Source organism: Carassius carassius, chromosome 45 (genome assembly GCF_963082965.1).
Source record: "Carassius carassius chromosome 45, fCarCar2.1, whole genome shotgun sequence".
Lineage (NCBI taxonomy): Eukaryota > Metazoa > Chordata > Actinopteri > Cypriniformes > Cyprinidae > Carassius > Carassius carassius.
Window position 1 is genome coordinate 22113836 of NC_081799.1, and position 19365 is coordinate 22133200.

At 35.3% G+C, this 19365-nt stretch overlaps 1 protein-coding gene across 3 annotated transcripts in view; it reads right to left on the reverse strand.

The window, feature by feature from the left end:
- Positions 1 to 17321, reverse strand: part of LOC132126909 (myocyte-specific enhancer factor 2C-like) — a 38201-nt gene extending 20880 nt beyond the window's left edge. Inside the window, exons 1-2 of one of the 3 annotated variants that reach the window (XM_059538510.1) lie at positions 17110 to 17321; positions 13116 to 13232 (exon numbers count right to left, since the gene is read on the reverse strand). The gene's annotated coding sequence lies outside the window, so the exon portion shown is untranslated. Of the gene's footprint in view, positions 1 to 12191; positions 12545 to 13115; positions 13233 to 17109 lie in introns of those variants that run through there. The other 2 variants (XM_059538512.1, XM_059538511.1) reach the window with 2 other exon arrangements.
- Positions 17322 to 19365: the final 2044 nt, after the last annotated feature.

Here is a 19365-nt window from a genome sequence, read left to right on the forward strand (position 1 = left end):
CAGCTGGAGACCAGAGAAGCCAGCACAAGAGGAAATAAAACTCAAGGGCAACCCACAATGCAAATAAGAGAAAGCAGAGAGCTTTGGGGAGCAGAGGTCAAATGCTCGCTTAAAATGAGAGACAGGGAAAACATGCGGCCTGTACAGAAACCGGAAAACCAATAGCACAGATCTTCAGGGGGCAAGTGCTTCACTTCACTTAGACATGGTCAACAACTTGGCAATGCATGTGACCTTTTGATTATGCTTCAAGTCGACTGATAAAAGCCAGAGAGATGTGAAGAATTTATGCAGGAGGGATGGAAAAAGCAGATGATACATCAGAAGAGGAAGTTACAGGAATGTTGTGACAGCTTTTCATTTGAATTTGAAAAGCATACCAAATGATAAAAGCCTTGGCAAGCTCAGCTCGGATAAGAGAGTATGCCAATAAAAATGGAAACTTACAGTAAATTCAAGACAGTGGAGATCAAATGCTGAGTGTCTTTTGGTATGCATAAAATCTGCATTCAAAGTCCCACAAAACACTATTTCTTATTGACTTTTATGGATCCTATTATATGTACTCAAGATACTACATCTACCTTATCCAACTTAGCTTACAGTGTTATGGACGGTAGACCTTACATAACTTTAAGCTGTTCAGGACATGTAATCCATTAAACCCGGACTTCCCTTTAGCCACTTGGCCGATGATGTCCAGTTCACTCATCTCCAACTAACTGATCAGTCTGGTTAAGTGTAGCAGTTTCATTTCAGGATTGGCATTCAAGCAGAAGTTATTCAATGACATCTTGTACATGCTGTGGGGTACATTGTTGTCTTGTTTGATGATAGTAACTTATGCAGTTCAGTAGCTATTTTTGAGCACAATTAGGTATCCCAAATATTTTTATGTTATGGTCAATAACCAGATTTGTAAACCACAAGAAAAGTTACACAAAATATTATAAATGTGCAATTGACAAGATACTAACCATTTAGGAATATAAAAATGAATGCTTTTTTTAAATAGAATAATTTTATTAAATAAAAAATAACAATTATTTTATTTGATTAATTACAATATAAAATAAGTATATTATTAATAATTATATAAGTATATAATTATATAATTATATAAATATTATATAAATAAAACATAACATTTTATTTTAGATATTAATATTTTTAAAATAAAAATATATTTTTTTCTGAAAATAAAACAAAACAATAAATAAATAAATCAATATATATATATTTATATACAGATTTAAATATATATATATATATATAAATTTAAATAAATAAATAAAAAAAAAAAAAAAAAAAAAACAGTGGTCCTAACATCCTGCTGCCAACATTGAACCAAAGCCACTGGAAAAAAGAGGGAACTGCCAGGTAAATGTACTGAAATTGTGAATAAGCTCTCTGCAAAAACCCCACAGGATCTGGACATGCCGGGGCAAAATGGCTTAGAGGTCAGAGATGCCGGTGTGTTTACCCATGTGACGGAAAGATAAAGACGGAGAGAGACAGGCTTGGAAGGAGCCGCTATGTTACTTGAGTAGGAGGGAGGACGGCCCGGTGCCAAGAAACCAGGAGCAGGGATCTCCAGAGAGTAATGTGCAACATTAAGTCACTTTGTTAATCTGCTTCTCCCGAGGGCAGCAGGAGAGGACAGATATCTCCTCGTCCTGTGAAGAGCGGCATGGTGCCACCGAAATAAAACAGCACTGAGATAACACCTAGATATGACTGAGACAGTCTCCTGAGGGGCCATTAGACCCAGGATAACTTCCAGAGAAGGGCTAGCTAGCAGCTAGTGCTTTGCAAATTAGCTGTGGTAAAAGTGCAACCTGAAGGGGAATGTGTCATTCATGCCCACATAAGTCAATTTTAAACAAATCCTGTGTCTGACTGTGCAGTCAATGAATATGTATTTAAAAAATGACTCAGAGTAGTAGATTAGCAGTTAGCGCAAATGCTTAACACAATACCTCAATACCACATACTTCACTGTTAGTGTAAATTCAAACCCAATTTACGTTCATTTCAGTACAACCATGCCACGTCCTTTATCGATAACACCCATCATCATGATTTGATCATTTTCTGAAGAAAAAGTGCCTGGCGACTGCCACAATGCTAATGTCTTTTTAGCATGATGCTTAATGGTTTCTAGAGCATTTTAGATAAATAATTGCCAAAGCACAGCCTTTAAATTTAGAAGTATTCAGAACAGGAATGAAAAACAAACATAAAACCAACATGAATTACAGTGAAATTAATTATAAATAACATATAAACAACACCAAGCCCAAACAATTTCTATAAGTGAAACTGAATCTACCGGCATGTGGGAAATGCACTAGACAAATAAACACAGCCTCACATATCTCATTTGGCACAAATGTTTTGCGTGCTTGACATTAATTGCATTATATAAGTCCCAGCATGTTTCATATTATTAAAAAAGCAACTTGTATTCAGAAGAATATTGTATTCTTTTTGTTTGTAACATTTTTATGATATTCTTATTCCTAAATAAGGCGTATAAAAATTACCCAGGTGTCGTTGGAAACATTTTGGCAAGGCCTTTCTTTCATGGCTCAGAAAATGCTTGTAAATTTCATAAAGAATTACAAAGAATTCTGAAGTGATGCACTGAATTAAATATGCAATTTGGAAACATAGAGACTTAAATTTAACTAAATTAAAACAAACTAAAATAGAATACAGTCTTCCAATATCAGACCAATGGCAATAATTAAACAACATTTTTAAAAAGCTAATATTGGCAATATTTTTTAAAAATAAAATTAAATAAAACCTTGAAAGTGAGCAAATTATGAACTTTTTCAGTTTGGGGTGAACTATCCCTTTAAGGTTAGGGGATCTCAAAGCGCTAATAAAGACTTCAAAAGGGCAGAAATAAACAAAAACCCATCTAAAAGTATTTCAAGACAGCTTTTGGCATTACTTGGCTAAAGTCAGTTAACACAATTGAGATTGGAGCCTGTACAACTTCATAATCACCATCTTTCAGTGCATCTGAAACGCTGAAGACATGCCAGGCAGCAGAAGAACTTGTCGAAGCACGCCGGAGCAGATCCCCAGAGCTCTTGGCAGACCACGGAGGTGTCAGACAGCTGACTCTCTCCGCAAACAACACCCATCAGCTCGCACAAATGGACATAATGACAGGAAATCGCCGCAGACGGCCTCATAAGAAAGTGACGTCACTGAGTAGAAACAATAAAAGATGCCTCTTCCCATAATCCACCTCACAACACTGAAAACGGGAAGTACCGGCAAATCTCATCGTTGTGAAGGGCCTGATGAGCTTTGCTGAGATAAAAAAGTTATACCACCACTGTGAGGTTCTGATAGCAAGCCGGTTGCCAGGGTGTTCTGAGTGTTTTTTAGCACAGTGCTAGATTATGTGGTTGCTAGGGTGTTGTTATGAGGTTGCTAAGGTGTTTTGAGTGATCTAAAGCACAGCGCAACAGTATGTAGTTTCTAAGGCATTCTGAGTGGTTTTGTCGCTAGAACATTTCTGCTAAGATGTTCTGAATGATTTATTACATTGCTATGTTGTATTCTGTGGTCGCTAGTGCATTTCTATGAAACAGCAACTTAGAAACGTAATCTCATGGTTTAATTCATGAATGCAGCACAGAACAGTGTTTAATAGTTGAGTAGTTAAGCAAACACTGCTTAATCAACCTCAATGACCCAGCGGCCTTCAAATACATACTGGAAATGTTCAAGAACATACGTTCTGCCAGCTTTCCCCCCAGCTGTATCTCACGGAGAGGACTTCTACATCTCTTTGCTGTCTATCAAGGGAGTGTGCTACGGCTCAGAGCAGCGGCCGTCAAGAGACTGTATCAATCAGTGCCGGAATGGGGACGAGTCACTCTCCGCCCTACCCTTACGGCTCACCTCAAAACTTCCCAAGGACAAAGAGGAGACAGCGTTTGTCTTTCTCAATGACAGCACTCGAGCTGTGGAGGTTAGTCGTAACACGGAACGAGACCAGCTCCCAGATGCCCCGCTACATTCCCATATCCTGAACCATGTGAGTCCAGGTTGATGCTGTACGCTTAGCATGAGATTAGAGAGATCTGACTTTGGCTCAGACTACAAAAAAATTATTTTGATAATCATATTCAGTAAAACACACACACACACACACCCTTGAAATTAGAAAGATTAAACTTAAAGGGATACTCCACCCCAAAATGAACATTATGTCATTAATCACTTACCCCCATCTCGTTCCAAACACGTAAAAGCTTTGTTCGTCTTCGGAACACAATTTAAGATATTTTGGATGAAAACCGGGAGGCTTGTGACTGTCCCATAGACTGCCAAGTAAATTCCACTGTCAAGCTCCAGAAAAGTATGAAAGACATCGTCAGAATAGTCCATCTGCCATCAGTGGTTAAACCGTAACGTTATGAAGCGACAAGAATACTTTTTGTGAGCGAAGAATACAAAAATAACGACTTTATTCAACAATTCCCTTGTCAACAGTCTCTTCTGAGTCTCTCCATATCACCATATGCTGCGTATGCTCTTTTGTATCAGCCACGCTACAAGGATGTGCAGTTTTCTTTCAAATCAAATCTAAATACACGTAGAAACAGCACATCCTTTTAGAAAAAAGTATCTTGTCACTTCATAACGTTACGGTTGAACCACTGATGGCAGATGGACTATTCTGACAATGTCTTTCATACTTTTCTGGAGTTTAACAGTGTAACTGTGTTCCTGTAGCTCAATTGGTAGAGCATTGCGCTATCAAGCGCAATGTTGGGGGTTCGATTCCCCGGGAACACATGATAGGTAAAAATTGATAGCCTGAATGCAGTGTAAGTCGCTTTGGATAAAAGTGTCTGCTAAATGCATAAATTTAATTTTAATTTTAACACAGGCTTACCCGTTTTTTATCCAAAATATCTTAAATTGTGTTACGAAGAAGAACGAAGCTTTTACGGGTTTGAAACGACATGACACAATTTTCAGTTTGGGGTGGAGTATTCCTTTAATGTGAATTAGTTATTATAGTTAAAATGACAAAAAAAGATAATTTCAGCTAATTGCCAATGCAACATTTCTCATTTTTGTTTACATTTAATTTGGAGTACCAAAATAAATAAAAAGGAATAAACTTAAACTAATAAATGAAAAATTAATCAAACCTATATAGACATAATAAAAAAATACTAAAATGGCATTTAATAAATAAAATTACATTTTAATAAAATTAATAGAATTAACAAATTACATTAATAATACATTATTATAAAATAAATCAAATTACAGGGGAAAAAGAGAAAAATCCAAAATAATGGCAAAACTGTATATCCGTGCAACTAAAAAAAATCACTTTTACTTATGCTTAAACCTATTATAGCATAAACTTCACAGAATTATATTATATTTACAATTTAACACATGGGGGAAAAAGGCTAATGGGGTAAAAATAAAGGAAAATAAACTAACGCAAGACATTTTCTCTGAAAACAAGTTTAGCTCAGCCTGGTATGCTACACTTCCTTATATGCCCAAATCAATGGAAAATCTCAAATTATGTCCTAGTTTTTTTGCAGGCCTTTCATTGACCTAATTACAAAAGCTAAGCTTGCAATCACTGTCAGCTACGATCAAGCTATTAGCAACAATTCGGTTAATATTCTGTCGAATAACTCTCAACTATGACAGCGAGAGCACATGGCATTTTGTCACATTGCTCATAGTTGTTTGCTCATTTGCATGGCTTCCTTTTGCTGTGGAGATGTGTGTCACACAGCTGTGTTCTCTCAGTGTGTGTGCGCCGCGTTTGTGCTTCACCGCTAACCAATACACCCTGCCAACTGAAACTCAGTGGCCATTCATAGCCACATGCTAAGATATCACTTCTGTATTCTGTTACATTTTTTAAAAAAGCAGTGCATTCATGACATTAATACTGCGCTGCTCATTATGTGATAATTTAAATATACGCTTTTTATCTGTTTTTTAGTAATTATTTTTACAATATACAGTTTTTGCATACATTAATTCTACCTGATGAACACATAAATTCAAGAATCATGTATTACAGAAAGCTAGTTTCTAAGTTATGAAATGCTGTGTATTACAGTTTTAATCAAAAGTGACAGCAAAGAAATTATAATGTTACAAAACATGATCATCTAATTCAAATAAACGTTATATTCAAAGAATCCTGAAAATGCATCATGGTTTCCAAAAACATATTAAGCAGTACAATTGATTTTAACCTTGATAATAATAAGAAATTTTTCTTGAGCATTAATTCAGCATATTAGAATGATTTCTCAAGGATCATTAGTAATGGCTGCTAAATATTCAACTTTGCATCGCAAGAATATATTACTTTTTTTATTACGAAAACTGTTATTTAAAATTGTAATAATATTTCATAATATTACTAATTTTACTGTATTTTTTGTCAAATAAGGGCAGCCTTGGTGAGCAGAGGAGACTTCTTTAAAAAAAATATAAAGAAATCTTAAAGGCCCCAAATCTTTGAACACTAGATTACATTTTTAACAATAATAATATAAAGTTTGTCTTATTTGTTAAAATGCAGCAAAATCTATCAGTAACTATACACACACACACACACACACACACACACATATATATATATAGTATAGTATAGTATAATGTTTTTTTTATGTCAAATCCTACTGTATATTATTTGCCAAGAGTAAGTGCATACTTGCCCTGCTGTTAGCAGTTCACAGCTTAGACATAGACCTGTGATCGATATCCTTAAGTGTTTTTGTCAGGCTGCCCGACGTGGAGAACAGATCTCGCCAGCTGGTTGGCTCTGACATCAGAGCGAGTCTCACGGTGCAGGCTGATCTCTCCGCTCTTGGCACTCAGAGCCGCTGGCAGTGTGTACAGGACCACACTCTCACGCAGCAGGTGAGTGACCTGAAGAAAGCAGGTGGCCGTTTCTAACTCTGATCCTTTGAATAACACCCTAAAGTTTAATATTTCATTTTGGTGGTTTGTTTACATCCTTAACCTTAAGCAAAGTCACCAGTAATAACGATGCTAGCCTATTCACCATATTTTGGAAGTATGGAAGTAAGCTATTTTCTTTGATTGTGATTGTGTGAGATTTTTGTTTTATTGGCCACAATAGGTAAATAAACAGAAGAATAACAGTACAAAAATGGTAAAACTTTTTGCGGTACAAACCATTGAGTTAATAATAAGAATAACAATACCAATTTCTGTTTTGTACAGCTAAAAATAACTGGAAGTGAATGACACCCGAAGCCTCAGACACTGAAGTTACAAATGGACGCCCATCTTACGTTAACAATATGGTGAGTTAATTTTCTAATGGACTGATATGCATTATGTTCTACAGCTCACGATATAAAGATCAAGACTAGAAAGACCAGAGGCCAAATTCACGAAACATTCTTTAAAAATCAAATAAAAATTTTTTTTTCATTTTGATGATGAATGGATGGATGGATGCACTTTTTTGGGCTTCAAAATCTTGTACACTATTCACTACCTTTATAAGCTTGAAAAAGCCAGGACATTTTATAATATAACTCAGATTGTAAAAAAACGAATATACATGATACATAACGCCTTTCTTTGTGAATCCGGCTCCTGAAATTGACTGGCTTCACTAGATCTGTTTATCTCACCCAGTATCTGCATCATAAGAACTGGATTTGATCTGGCACTGGCGGTCTGGAGGTCTGGGTGTGGGTGTTTACAGCCGCATGGGAACGATCTCATGGGGAGGAAGTGACGTGGAAACTCTGGAGCATTTTAAACCAAACCAGGATGACGGCAGGTACTCAGCTCGACAGCCCCCTCAAACACCCCCTCGCAGACTTCCTCTACCAAATATACTGCGCATGTAAACGCAGCAGATCCAAAAATAAAATTATGAACTTTTTACCCTGAACAATAGAAGCAGTGGCTGAAATTGATGTCTCATCAAAACTGAGACAAACATAGTTTATAAGCGTCAAATCACAGGTGTTTTGGGAAATGCAGCATACTTTATTTAATTTATAGCTCTCTTAATGCTTTCTGTGCTTTCAAATGCAGAATAGAGCTGCTAGTCTTCTCTAGTCACTCATTTTGAAAGTAAACCTAATTCTGGGAATTTGGCGGAAAAATTCTGTCACATAATCAAAGAAAAAAACTTACATGATTCGAGCAACATGGTCAGGCCTAAAAAACACCACAAACATGCAAGTTTGCTTCAAACGTGGATTGCACCTCTGTAATTTTGAGGATGGAGAAAAGTTGAGGGTTTTGGCTGAGGTCAGTGCTATATTTAAGCAATGGGGCAAGTGATTTTCACCATATAGCACAGTCTAGAGTGTCTTAAAGGGATAGTGTACCCAAAAATAAGAGTTCTGTCATTGATACTCAGCCCAATCTTTTTAAAGGAACCCAAATGTAGATATTCTGAAGAACAACATTGGACCCCATTGACTTCCACAGAGTACATTATTACATTACATACATTCCACAGAATTAAAAATTGCATGTTGTAGTAACTGTTAAATATATATTGTCTAGGATGCTGTATTAACCCATTTTAATCTAGAAACAAAATTATCCAGTTAAAGAATGGCTTCGACTCCTGCCGTCAAGTATTGTTGGTAACCGTCCTTCATGAGCTGGACTTCTGTAAAACCTCAAGAGGTCAAGAATGTGCATTTGTCCTTTGAGAGACACCTGGTTTGAAACCCTTCAGTGTGCAGATGTCATAACAACCCATTCCAAAAGATGGATAGACAGAACCATGAGCCCAATGAAATGGCTGACTTAGGCCTAAAAAAAAAAAAAAAGTTTGGTTCCGGTTGGTTGTCAGTTGAGGTCATTGGTCGGTAGGGATTTATATTTTTTATTTTATTTATTTATTTATTTTTTCTCCAGTGGCAGTTTTACACACACACACGCGCTGATTTTAAATGTGTGTACCGGTACTTTTACGACAGTGATTCTGTATTCCCGTTTAAAGTCTGTTGTTGCCATAGACACGCAAAACGCACACACACACACAAAAAGCCTTCGCGGGAGTTTGACAGGCGATCTCATAGTAGATTACCATGGAGGATTTGAACTTGAAAAACGGAGTGTACAGACATCTTTTTGTAGTCAAACAACATTCTTTGTTATGTTCATTTATGTGGTTTATTTGATTTTGATGCTATAAATTAACTAGAAGCAAGAGACGAACAGTTAGTTTTAACTGATGATCTAACTTACAGCGATCTGTTCGACACATTCAAGAGCCACAAAACGGTATTTATTGTTTACATTTCTTTAAAAAATGACCACATTTGAAAGGTGAAATAACCAAATGAGACTTTGTTTCATATTAAAAGTAAGCTGGTAATGTTAATGTCCTGTCTGTCAGCATGTTGTCAGTGCCCTCTCTGTTCCGCGATATATTGTTGACTCCCCCCTCCCCCCGTGTTTCTCTTAATGTTACGATTTCCAAACCTTAAGTTATAGCTCACTTTAGGAATTGACAGTTAAAGGGTTTTGATGCAATACTTAATGGTTTTTAACGGATTACTTAAGTGTAAAACAGCATTTAAAGGAAACTGTAATTTAATTAACGATGTGTGAAAGACCATTCTTCCCCAGTCTCATAAAATAAATTTGGGTCGCACATAAATTGACAGGGTCGGTCGGAAACCGGAAACCAAACAAATTTTTTTTTTAGGCCTTATCCCGTTAATGGGAAAAACAGAGTGCCGTGTTACAGTGGATGCAGTATCTGTTACCTCAGAGCCAAAAAGTCACATCTTAAGTACTTTAACTAAACTCACACTAAACTGAACACATGATCCACTAAAAATATTCCCCGACGCACGCATCGAGCTGGGGGTGGGGGGGTTTGTGTTCGCTGATTAACGCTATATAAGGCCCACCGTACAAAGAGTTCTCTGTGCGAAACCTCCTTACTGGAGGATGTAACGCAGTGAATTGAGCATTTTACACCAGTGACAAAGATAGATTACATGACAGGGAAAAAATCTGAAGTGCTTTGAGAGCACGATCAGCAAAGCCACAGACCAGGAGAGATTAGGTATCATTTATGAGCTTTTCTAGGGTTAAAAACCAGGTTAGATATGTGAGTATTATAAATATATGAGTGCAAATATAATGAACTCACACACTGGTTTTCTTCATTTACAATGAATCCATAAGAATCCATATTTTATAAAAATAAATCTATAATAATAATTAGATATGTAAAAAAAACGATATTTTATAGGTGTATTTATATAAATATATTTATATAATTATATTTTATAAGTACACTTAAATTTTTTAGATTCAAAACTGTTATATAATGCACATCATTTTTTATATTTATTTATTTAAAAAAATCTTATGCAATATATATATATATATATATAATTTATTGTCTATTTATAAATAATATCTTTAATATAAAAAACTAACACATAATGCTTTTGTAACTTTGTCATTATAAAATGTGTACATTTGCATCAGAAAACCTTGCTTTTCTATATTTTTTTTATTTTTCAAATGTCTTCATTCAGCAGGTATAATCAGCACAGCATTTTTTTTGGGGGGGGGGGGAGGGGTTTAAGAAAGATGATAGTGACATTTTTTTTGGATTCGCTGCATTTCACTGGCTAATGAAGAAAACCAAGGAAAGAGCCATGGAGGTATGACCAGCACTCAGACCACCCAGCAGGAAACCCTACACAACTCATATTTTGACTGCACTCGTCTCTATAGCCTATATGCTACTAGCTGATAACACCACAATTACAACTTCATCCCGTCAAGCTCTTTATGAAACTGCTAGTTTTTCCTTAGTACGACAGCAAACCGACGAAGCTCCTGAAACTAGCTCTGAAATCATCAACAGGGCTCGCCTCTCATAACATCTAAATCGAGAGGTTTTTGGATGTTTAGCTTTACTTACAACATTTATTCATCAACTCAATGCACCGTCAAGTGATTCCGTGCACAGCTTGTGTGAATGAAAACACAGTGGCTGTTGTTTTTATAATTTAGTCGCCGTTAAGTTGTCATCATTCACCGCTAACTAATGCAAACACACGTGAGGTTTATAGTTTCCTGATGGCAATAAACAGTTAAAGTGTGTGCCAGACTTTGAGAGGTACATTGCAGAGGCACACATTGCCATGGCACACATTTCCTGTTTGTGTACAAGTTTGTGTTCTTGCCTCTCTTTCAATACTTACAACGTGCATACAAAAAAATAAAAATAAAAACTCACAAAAAGGCTAGAATGAATGTATTATTGTACAAGCACCAGCACAGAGCACTTCTCTCATCTGACCGGCTCGGAACCCCATCCTGGATATTCCAGGTTAACTGTAAAGCAATTTGTTTCGGTAAGAGCTGCCATATAAAATAACTTGTTTACAGTTCTCCAATTTCCACAGTGGGGTATAAATAGAGATGCTATTCACATAATTACAACATTTTGGAAAAGTTGCTTATACCTAAAGCACCCCAGACATCATCTAAATTTTAAAAAATTAATAAATATCAAAAACAATTACTAAAATAGTTATAGTAATAGCATTAGACTTCTCAAATCAGTTACTTGTTATACCATTCCATACTACAGTAGTATACACTATTATTTTATATTCTACGGCTTTTTAACTATACTATTCTAGTATATAATATTATATGACAAACTATTCTATACTCAACAAATATTGCTTGTAAATGATTCTATTTTATGGTTTTCTATTACTTTTTTAACTACATTATAGTAGCTTAACAATATTAAATTACTTATACTATACTATATTACCTTTAAAACCATTCTTTTCTATACTAGTGTATACTATTACTTTTTAAAGTGTACTATTCAAGTGTAAATTACTATTCTTGTGTACTTATTCTTTTCTATATTATTTTAGTATACTACTTCATACTTCAGTTGTACTATTCTATTTTACTATATAACATTACCTATAGGGTACTTCAGTAGTATTATGTGTAAAACAGTTCTCTTCTATACTACTGTGGTATACTTTTCTATGTTACTTCAGTATATACTATTCAACTGCTTGTTAAACTATACTATGGTATTCGATAGTAGCAAATCATGCTATTACATTAACCAAAAAGCTTCTAGTTTTAACAGTTCAACTTACTTTGTAATGCATGAGTGTGTCAGATCCAGAAAGCATGCATGCGCTGGTGTTAATGGTCAGACACGAACCGGTCCAGAACTCCTCAGACTCTCTCCAAATCCAGAACCGCGTCAAAGCGCTTCATGTGCGCGTGATGTGAGAATGATCGCTGAACTCCGCGTCTCTCATTGGTTTTGACACATGCAGCGATGGAAGCGAAAGCGGTGGGGGTTTTTTTAATAACAGGGAAAAAAACAACTGAAGACGTCCAGGGTTATCCTGGGCGGATGAGCAGTGTTTGAGATCTCCTCTAGTTTACTGACACGATCCTCACGAGCGTCTGTTCGTCACACAGGAGAGAGAATCATTTCGTCTCGCGCTCTCTTTGTAAAGGGGGCGGGGCTAACGCGTACTGTAACTCACACCCGCACGCGTGTGACGCGACTCGTTCTACTAGAACGCTTAAACACCAAAGCGTCTTCAATAACAGAACTCAAGAGTTCATGTCAAGTTATTTTCAGGGAAACATACTGTACTTATTTGCGAACTTCTTTGACTATCTTTTATATTTATTTTTTCTTCACATTTACAGTTACATCTATACACATTAAATAATGCAATATTATGCAATATTATTAATTAATGAATAGCCTAATTGTTGCAATCAATATTTTAATTGTTATATTAATATATGTATATTATAATTTCATATAATTACGTTAATTGGTTAATCTTACTGTATAATTTTTAATTATTAAACTGAATAAAACAACTAAATGGCAACATTAATTAAACATATAATGTGCAATTATTAAGTTTGTTATGTAGCCTAGCCTATACAATTTATATAAGGAAATATAAAATAGGCTATTTAAAATGAATTGTATATTAATATATATTTATACATATATTGATTTGTTTAAAAAATGAATACATTTTTCTTACCAATCACTTGCTCAAATCCTTCTGTTTCAACTTCACTATCTTTTCCCTCTGAATCCTCACTGCTTCTGTGTCTCCATCAAATTAGTTTTATAGGGATTCAGGTCCTTCGTTTGGCACCTAGAAAAATGAGATATTCACCAAATTGCATGAATTAGTTATTAGTCTGGGAAATAATCACTGAAATTAGAAGTGCACATTAATTCAAACACATCAGTGGAGTTTAGTGACAGGCGTCTCTGTGACTCCGCAGCGCACACTAGTGGCGCGTAGGAGTATTGCACTTCAATCCAGACACCACACATCCTTTCAATAACCATAACAGCTCAATCAGAAGGGCTTATGTATTTGTTCATTCAACTGAGACCGGGTCTGTTAACGTTTTTTAAAGTTTATCTCGATAACTGGGCATTAGGGAGAGAGCGGAAACAGTTTAACCACTCTTGTCCAAGAAAAGCTATGTGTGTGTTTTAATAGACACAGAACACTGACAACCCCTTTACCTTTCCAACACTTTTCCTGGCAGGCCTCTAATGCTGACACTCACAAAGGAGCATGGGCACTCTGAGGGGGGCATGTTTTTCATTGACCAATTTCCCCTAGACCTGCCAAGTGCGGGTAAGGGTAAAACCTCCATGTGAAGTTTAGCAATAGGCCTACTTTAAGCATAATCTTAAGTTAATTGTTATAAAATAAGATGTCGATGGGGATTAAGTTAAAAACATAACGTTTTACTTTGTTCAAAAATAGCAGCTACCAAAAGCACGAGTTGGCAAAAAGTTGCTGTTGTTCCCCCGATGTCAGTCAATTTTGAGAGTGAGTTATGTTCCGTACACACAAGAAACTGTAGGGGATTCACTCCCATATTAAATGTGAGGTTACTCCTGAAACTTTACAGTGTGCATGTAGCCTAAGGTCCACGCATTTCCATGAGTGCTCAATCAAATTCATATCAAGATGAAAATGAGTAACTCAGCAGAGATGCTGCACACTTTTTACCTGCTGCCATAAAAAATCCATTAGGCCCTACAGAGAGAGAGACAGACAGTCCCCAGTCAAAAGATAAAATAAACAGCCTGTCTTGAAGCACACTTCATGTTCTGTTTTAAAGCAAACAACAGGTTTGCATTGAAAAGACAAATATTTTAACTTTAACTCCTTTTGGACAAAGTGAATATTTCTGTGTTAATTGAATAGCAGAATGAAGGAAGAACTCATGCAGGTTCGGAACAACATGAGGGTGAGTAAATATTGACCACATTTTTATTTTTACTACAATTATTTATTTAAAACTCAGTTTCCTGTAAAGTAGGCTACCAGTAATTTTTTTCTCAATCTAGCCTATTTTGTTGTTACTGTGCTGCAAAATTATTGTTAGTAGGGATGTCTTCGTGTTTTACACATTCACATATTAGACTATAGTTGTTTACATGTGTCACTGAGGCCACGGCTGATGGCTAGACACCTGTAAACCACAACACATAAGCCTGAAAACAGAAAACATGCTTTCTATTGTTGTAGTTTACACTCTGGTTTCACTGGGAGAGTCCTAGCATGTAAAACTCACTTCAAATCGTGCTGCATTATGTTGCTCAACTGACAAGTTCCTATCTCTAAACCTGCCCTAAAGGCACGTCAACCAAGAGTATGTTACCTGATATCTATGCTTACAGGTATGCCTTTTAAAAATAGATATCTCATATTAGACTACATTATAACCAAAATGTTACATTATATTTATGATGTTGCATAAAACCTATGTACAAAAGCACAGCATCAGCAGAAATACAGCAAAAAAAAAAAAAAAAAACATACGTATATATATTTATATATATATATATATACTGTTCAATTTTCATTTTATATTTATACAATATATAAAATGAATGTGAAAAGCCATGTGAAAAGCCATGTTTTAAAATATTTATATATTATATATTTTACATACATAAATACACACACATATAAAAATACATTACATATGCACACACAGTATAATTTCTTAAACAGTGTAAAAAAAATTGTAAGAATCACATTATAAGAGAGCATTTTTGGCATTTATCAAATTAATCACAGAAACCATGTTTCATATATTATATTTATACATTATATATAATTAATATATTTTGTTTATTGTGTATATTTTCTATATAGTATGCACACACACATACATGAATATAAATAATTAAAATACAGATTAGATTAGTTAATCTAAAAAAAATTAATTTAAGAAATTAATTTAAGCAATTCATATTGCAGTTACACTGAATGTAGCCTTTTTATTTTATATTAAATTAAGTTAGCAGACTTTTATCCAAAGGTTTTTATTTTATTTATTTATTTATTTTCAAATATAGCAATGGAATTCGAATACAATATTTTCTCTTTAATATATTCTACTATAGAATAATATTCTATTGAAATAACCAGGCTGATTACACAGAGTCAAAATACAAACTCATGCAGTAAAAACTGAGCTCTGTGCAGCTGAACATGCAAATCTAGCTGCATTGATGTTCAACATCCAAAGTGGGTCAGTTTGCGCTTCCTCCTCTAACACATTCAGCTTTTTTAGAGCATCAACCATCGGGACAGCCAGAAAGTCTAAACTGTATAAACACTGGCGCAAACACTCACAAGTGCATAAGGATTGCATTATCACGGCGTCTTGTTTTGAAACCAAAGCTGTAAGAGGAGAAGGTTGCAGTGGTTGTGGGCAGGAATCGGTGGTTTTGTGGGCACCTCAAATGCCCTTGATGTGTCTTTCATTATCTCAGACACTCTTGATGGATACCCTACAGCTGTGGCCTTTATAGAGAAAGAAACAAGGGGATCTAGCACCAGTAAAGAACATTCACTTGGAGAGATGTGCACAGTCCGCTCACTTATTAAATCCTAATTTTAACACATCTTTTTGTTTCAATATCATGTACACTTGTACACAAACTGGAATTCACTTTTACATATAAAGTACTCTTTAAAAAAAAAAATTTTTTTTGCATGTCGTAAGTAAAACTCATTTGAGTACATTTCACAGGAAAATATTATTTCAGTTTTTCTACTTAAAAATGTTAAGCTTAATATAATGTTACTTGCCATTTCTCTGAAAATGGGTTCTCACATATTTCTCTTTTATTCGATTTATCTTTTTGATTTGATCTTTTATGTACACTGGTACTAAATACAGGAACTGGAAATTACATTTAAACTTTGTGCTGAGCTTGAAAATCCTTTAACTAATTTGGTTTTCCTGGTAAAAAATGAATGACCTTTTAAAAATTCCTTTTAAATGTCTAAGAAAACAAGTTGACAAAAAATACAAGAATCCCAGATTTGGTAATAATATAAAATGCTTGGTTTCTAACAATTTTCACAGGTTTTGCATTTTATTTTGGAACATTATTTGTGGGAAAATTTGGCAATGTTTGCTTAACAAATTGAGATGCATAAGCACAGAGAATCAATCAAAAAGACTGAAAACAATATTTGGTAGCATAATGAGAGATTTACAAGCAATTTTTGGTAGGCCAGTCATTTTTGACAGGGAACAGCACAAGTGTAACAGGGTCACAAAAATTATGATTTTTTATAATATCAATAAGCATTTTTTGGGAGGAAAAAAATCTTTCACAACATATGGGTTAAACATATAGTGGCTTGATAAAGTCCTCAAAAGATTTGTGACATTCACCTCAAAGCTTTTTTTGTCATAAAGGAGCTGTAAACAAGCTTGACTCAATATTAGTCACTGGCGATCCTCTCCCGCATTCATCTCCTAAACAAACATATCTATTTACAAAGACAAACCATGTCCCGAAAAAAAGCCCACCTCTCTAAATTTGTATCTTTCTATTTCTATTCTCAGGTCTGCATTCCCCAAACGAGACGTGTTGAAACACTGTGTCATGCTAGCACACACACTTTATTGACTTGTATTCGACCACAGACACGTCATTTTTTCACAATCGTTCAGTTTGGACGCTTTTTGGTCACTTACCAGTCCGATAACGTTCTTCTCCAGGAAGGTCAACCCTACAGCACCTGCTGTGGGCCAGTCTTTGTAATAAAAAAAAAAAAAAAAGATTGTTAATATGTCAAAAAAGGCTAAAGAAAATCAAGCCAGACCAGCTGGCTTTGAAGAGAAACCCTAAATTGGGTTGCGTTTAGATCAGATCTTGATCCACAGTGAAGTGGAGATGGCATTCTAGCCCCAACCGCACCCAACAAGGACATACACACTCACACACACACACACACACACACAGACACTTGGGTAGACCAGCAGCGTATGCGTGATGGTTCAGCGCGAGCGTCTGGCAGCGCCCCTCTCACCTGCTGCCGTCAGTCTCGTGTATATTTAGATGAAAGTATCAATGACTTGCAGGCCTCTGTTGGCCTTGGCACAAGTGCCCAGGATTATTGCCCCTTACAGAAAGATATTGCACCTTTTCATCCAGATTAATTTAATTTAGATGAAATTCAATTTGTATTTGACAGGAAAAGAGCATACTGTTCTTGGGGATGCGACATCTCTGTAGCCAAATAGGTAAATCTCACAGCATCTCACAGTTCTTTTAGTATCTTTGGCATACTCAGTGTTATAGTTTGGTTTGAATTAGATTTTTTTTTTTTTTTGTTTTGTTATTTTAGCACTTAAAAATGAGAAATGTTGTCAACTAGCCAAAACTAATTATTAAATATAAATGATTTATTATACATTAATTATTTAAATAAAAATGTTTTTATATTTTATTTCAGTTAATGTTTATTTTATTTAATAACCACAGAAACATGCCCAGGTAAAATTTTATCTACAAATTTAAAAGAAGGTAAAAATTTGTAATATTTTACATAAAGGAAATGCAGGGGTTTTTTTTTTTTTTTTTTGCAATTGTGACATTTTCAGAACTAATTCTCATTATCGAAATCTATCTTGATATTTCACTTTTAATATCTGATTTCTAATTTCCATTATTCTCAGTGATGATCAATTAAATTCTCATTACTGCAACAATCAATTTTAATTTGTATAATTTACAAATTATTATAAATATATAAATTATTTACTATAAATTATTCAAAATTATAGGGAGTACAACAAATGCTACCATGATGTAGAAATAGAATTTAAATAAAAAAAATTTCAGTATAATTTTAAATAATAATTTTTTGCATCACAGTAATTTTTTTGCATTATGCAAACTGCTTTTGGCAATATATAAATGAAAATCGAGGAACAAAAATATACAAAATAATGCCACAATGAAAAAAAAACTACTGTTATTAAAAGATTTTACATTTATAAAAATAGAATACAAAATAAAATGTAATATTTGTTTTATTTTATTTGATTCTCTTTTTATTTTTGGATGCGGTTTGACTGGTTTATGAAAGCTTTCCAGAGATTCGTCCAAACATGACTCATTGAGTACTGTAGACTGATTAAAAAAAGCATGCATTATTTCTAAGAGTAGCATTGCTTTGAACATACTGTCATAATTACAATGAATGTAAAGTTTGCATTCACTTCAATATTTCGGAATGGGATACACTGGGAAAGAGGACACTAGCGGTCACATGACTCCTATGGAACAAATCCCTGGTCACCATGTGGTAATGGGAGGGCCCTGCTGGTCTGTCCTGGTATGCATGTCCACCAGTCCCAGAGAGACACCAAACCTCCAGCTGAAACCAAAGATAACAAACATTTGCCCACGCATTGGCCGTCTTAACATGGATGGGTGAAAACCTATAACCCTGTTGCAGTGCTTTTGGGAAATGACAGGTAAATCAAATTCACCTGAAATTTACTGGAACAGTCCGATTTGATCGATACATTGACACTGATCTGAAAACGCCAAACACCATGCAGTCGCCCAACACTGGATGGACTGGATTTGGACCGGTCACAACCTGTGTGTACAGACAGACAATTTAAACAAACTCACATGGAATATAGAGAAACTCAATTATCTGTCTCCACAGCAGAAGTTCCAGTAAAATGCGTCTGAAGCGGTTTTGGGGGAGGCTCGAGCGCTCTGGCAACAAAACCTGTGCCTCGGTGGCCTTCCGCTCAGCACTAGGAGTGGCGTGTGGCACTGGTGGCAAGGCCTAATGACAGAGCACCCGAGCCAGAGAGATCTTGTGGGAACACCATGTCCGGCACACCCAGGAGGGGCTCCAACATTGTGACATTTATAGGGAAGCAGATCCCAACACAAACCTTTTGTTGTTTTTGTTGTTGGCGGCGGCC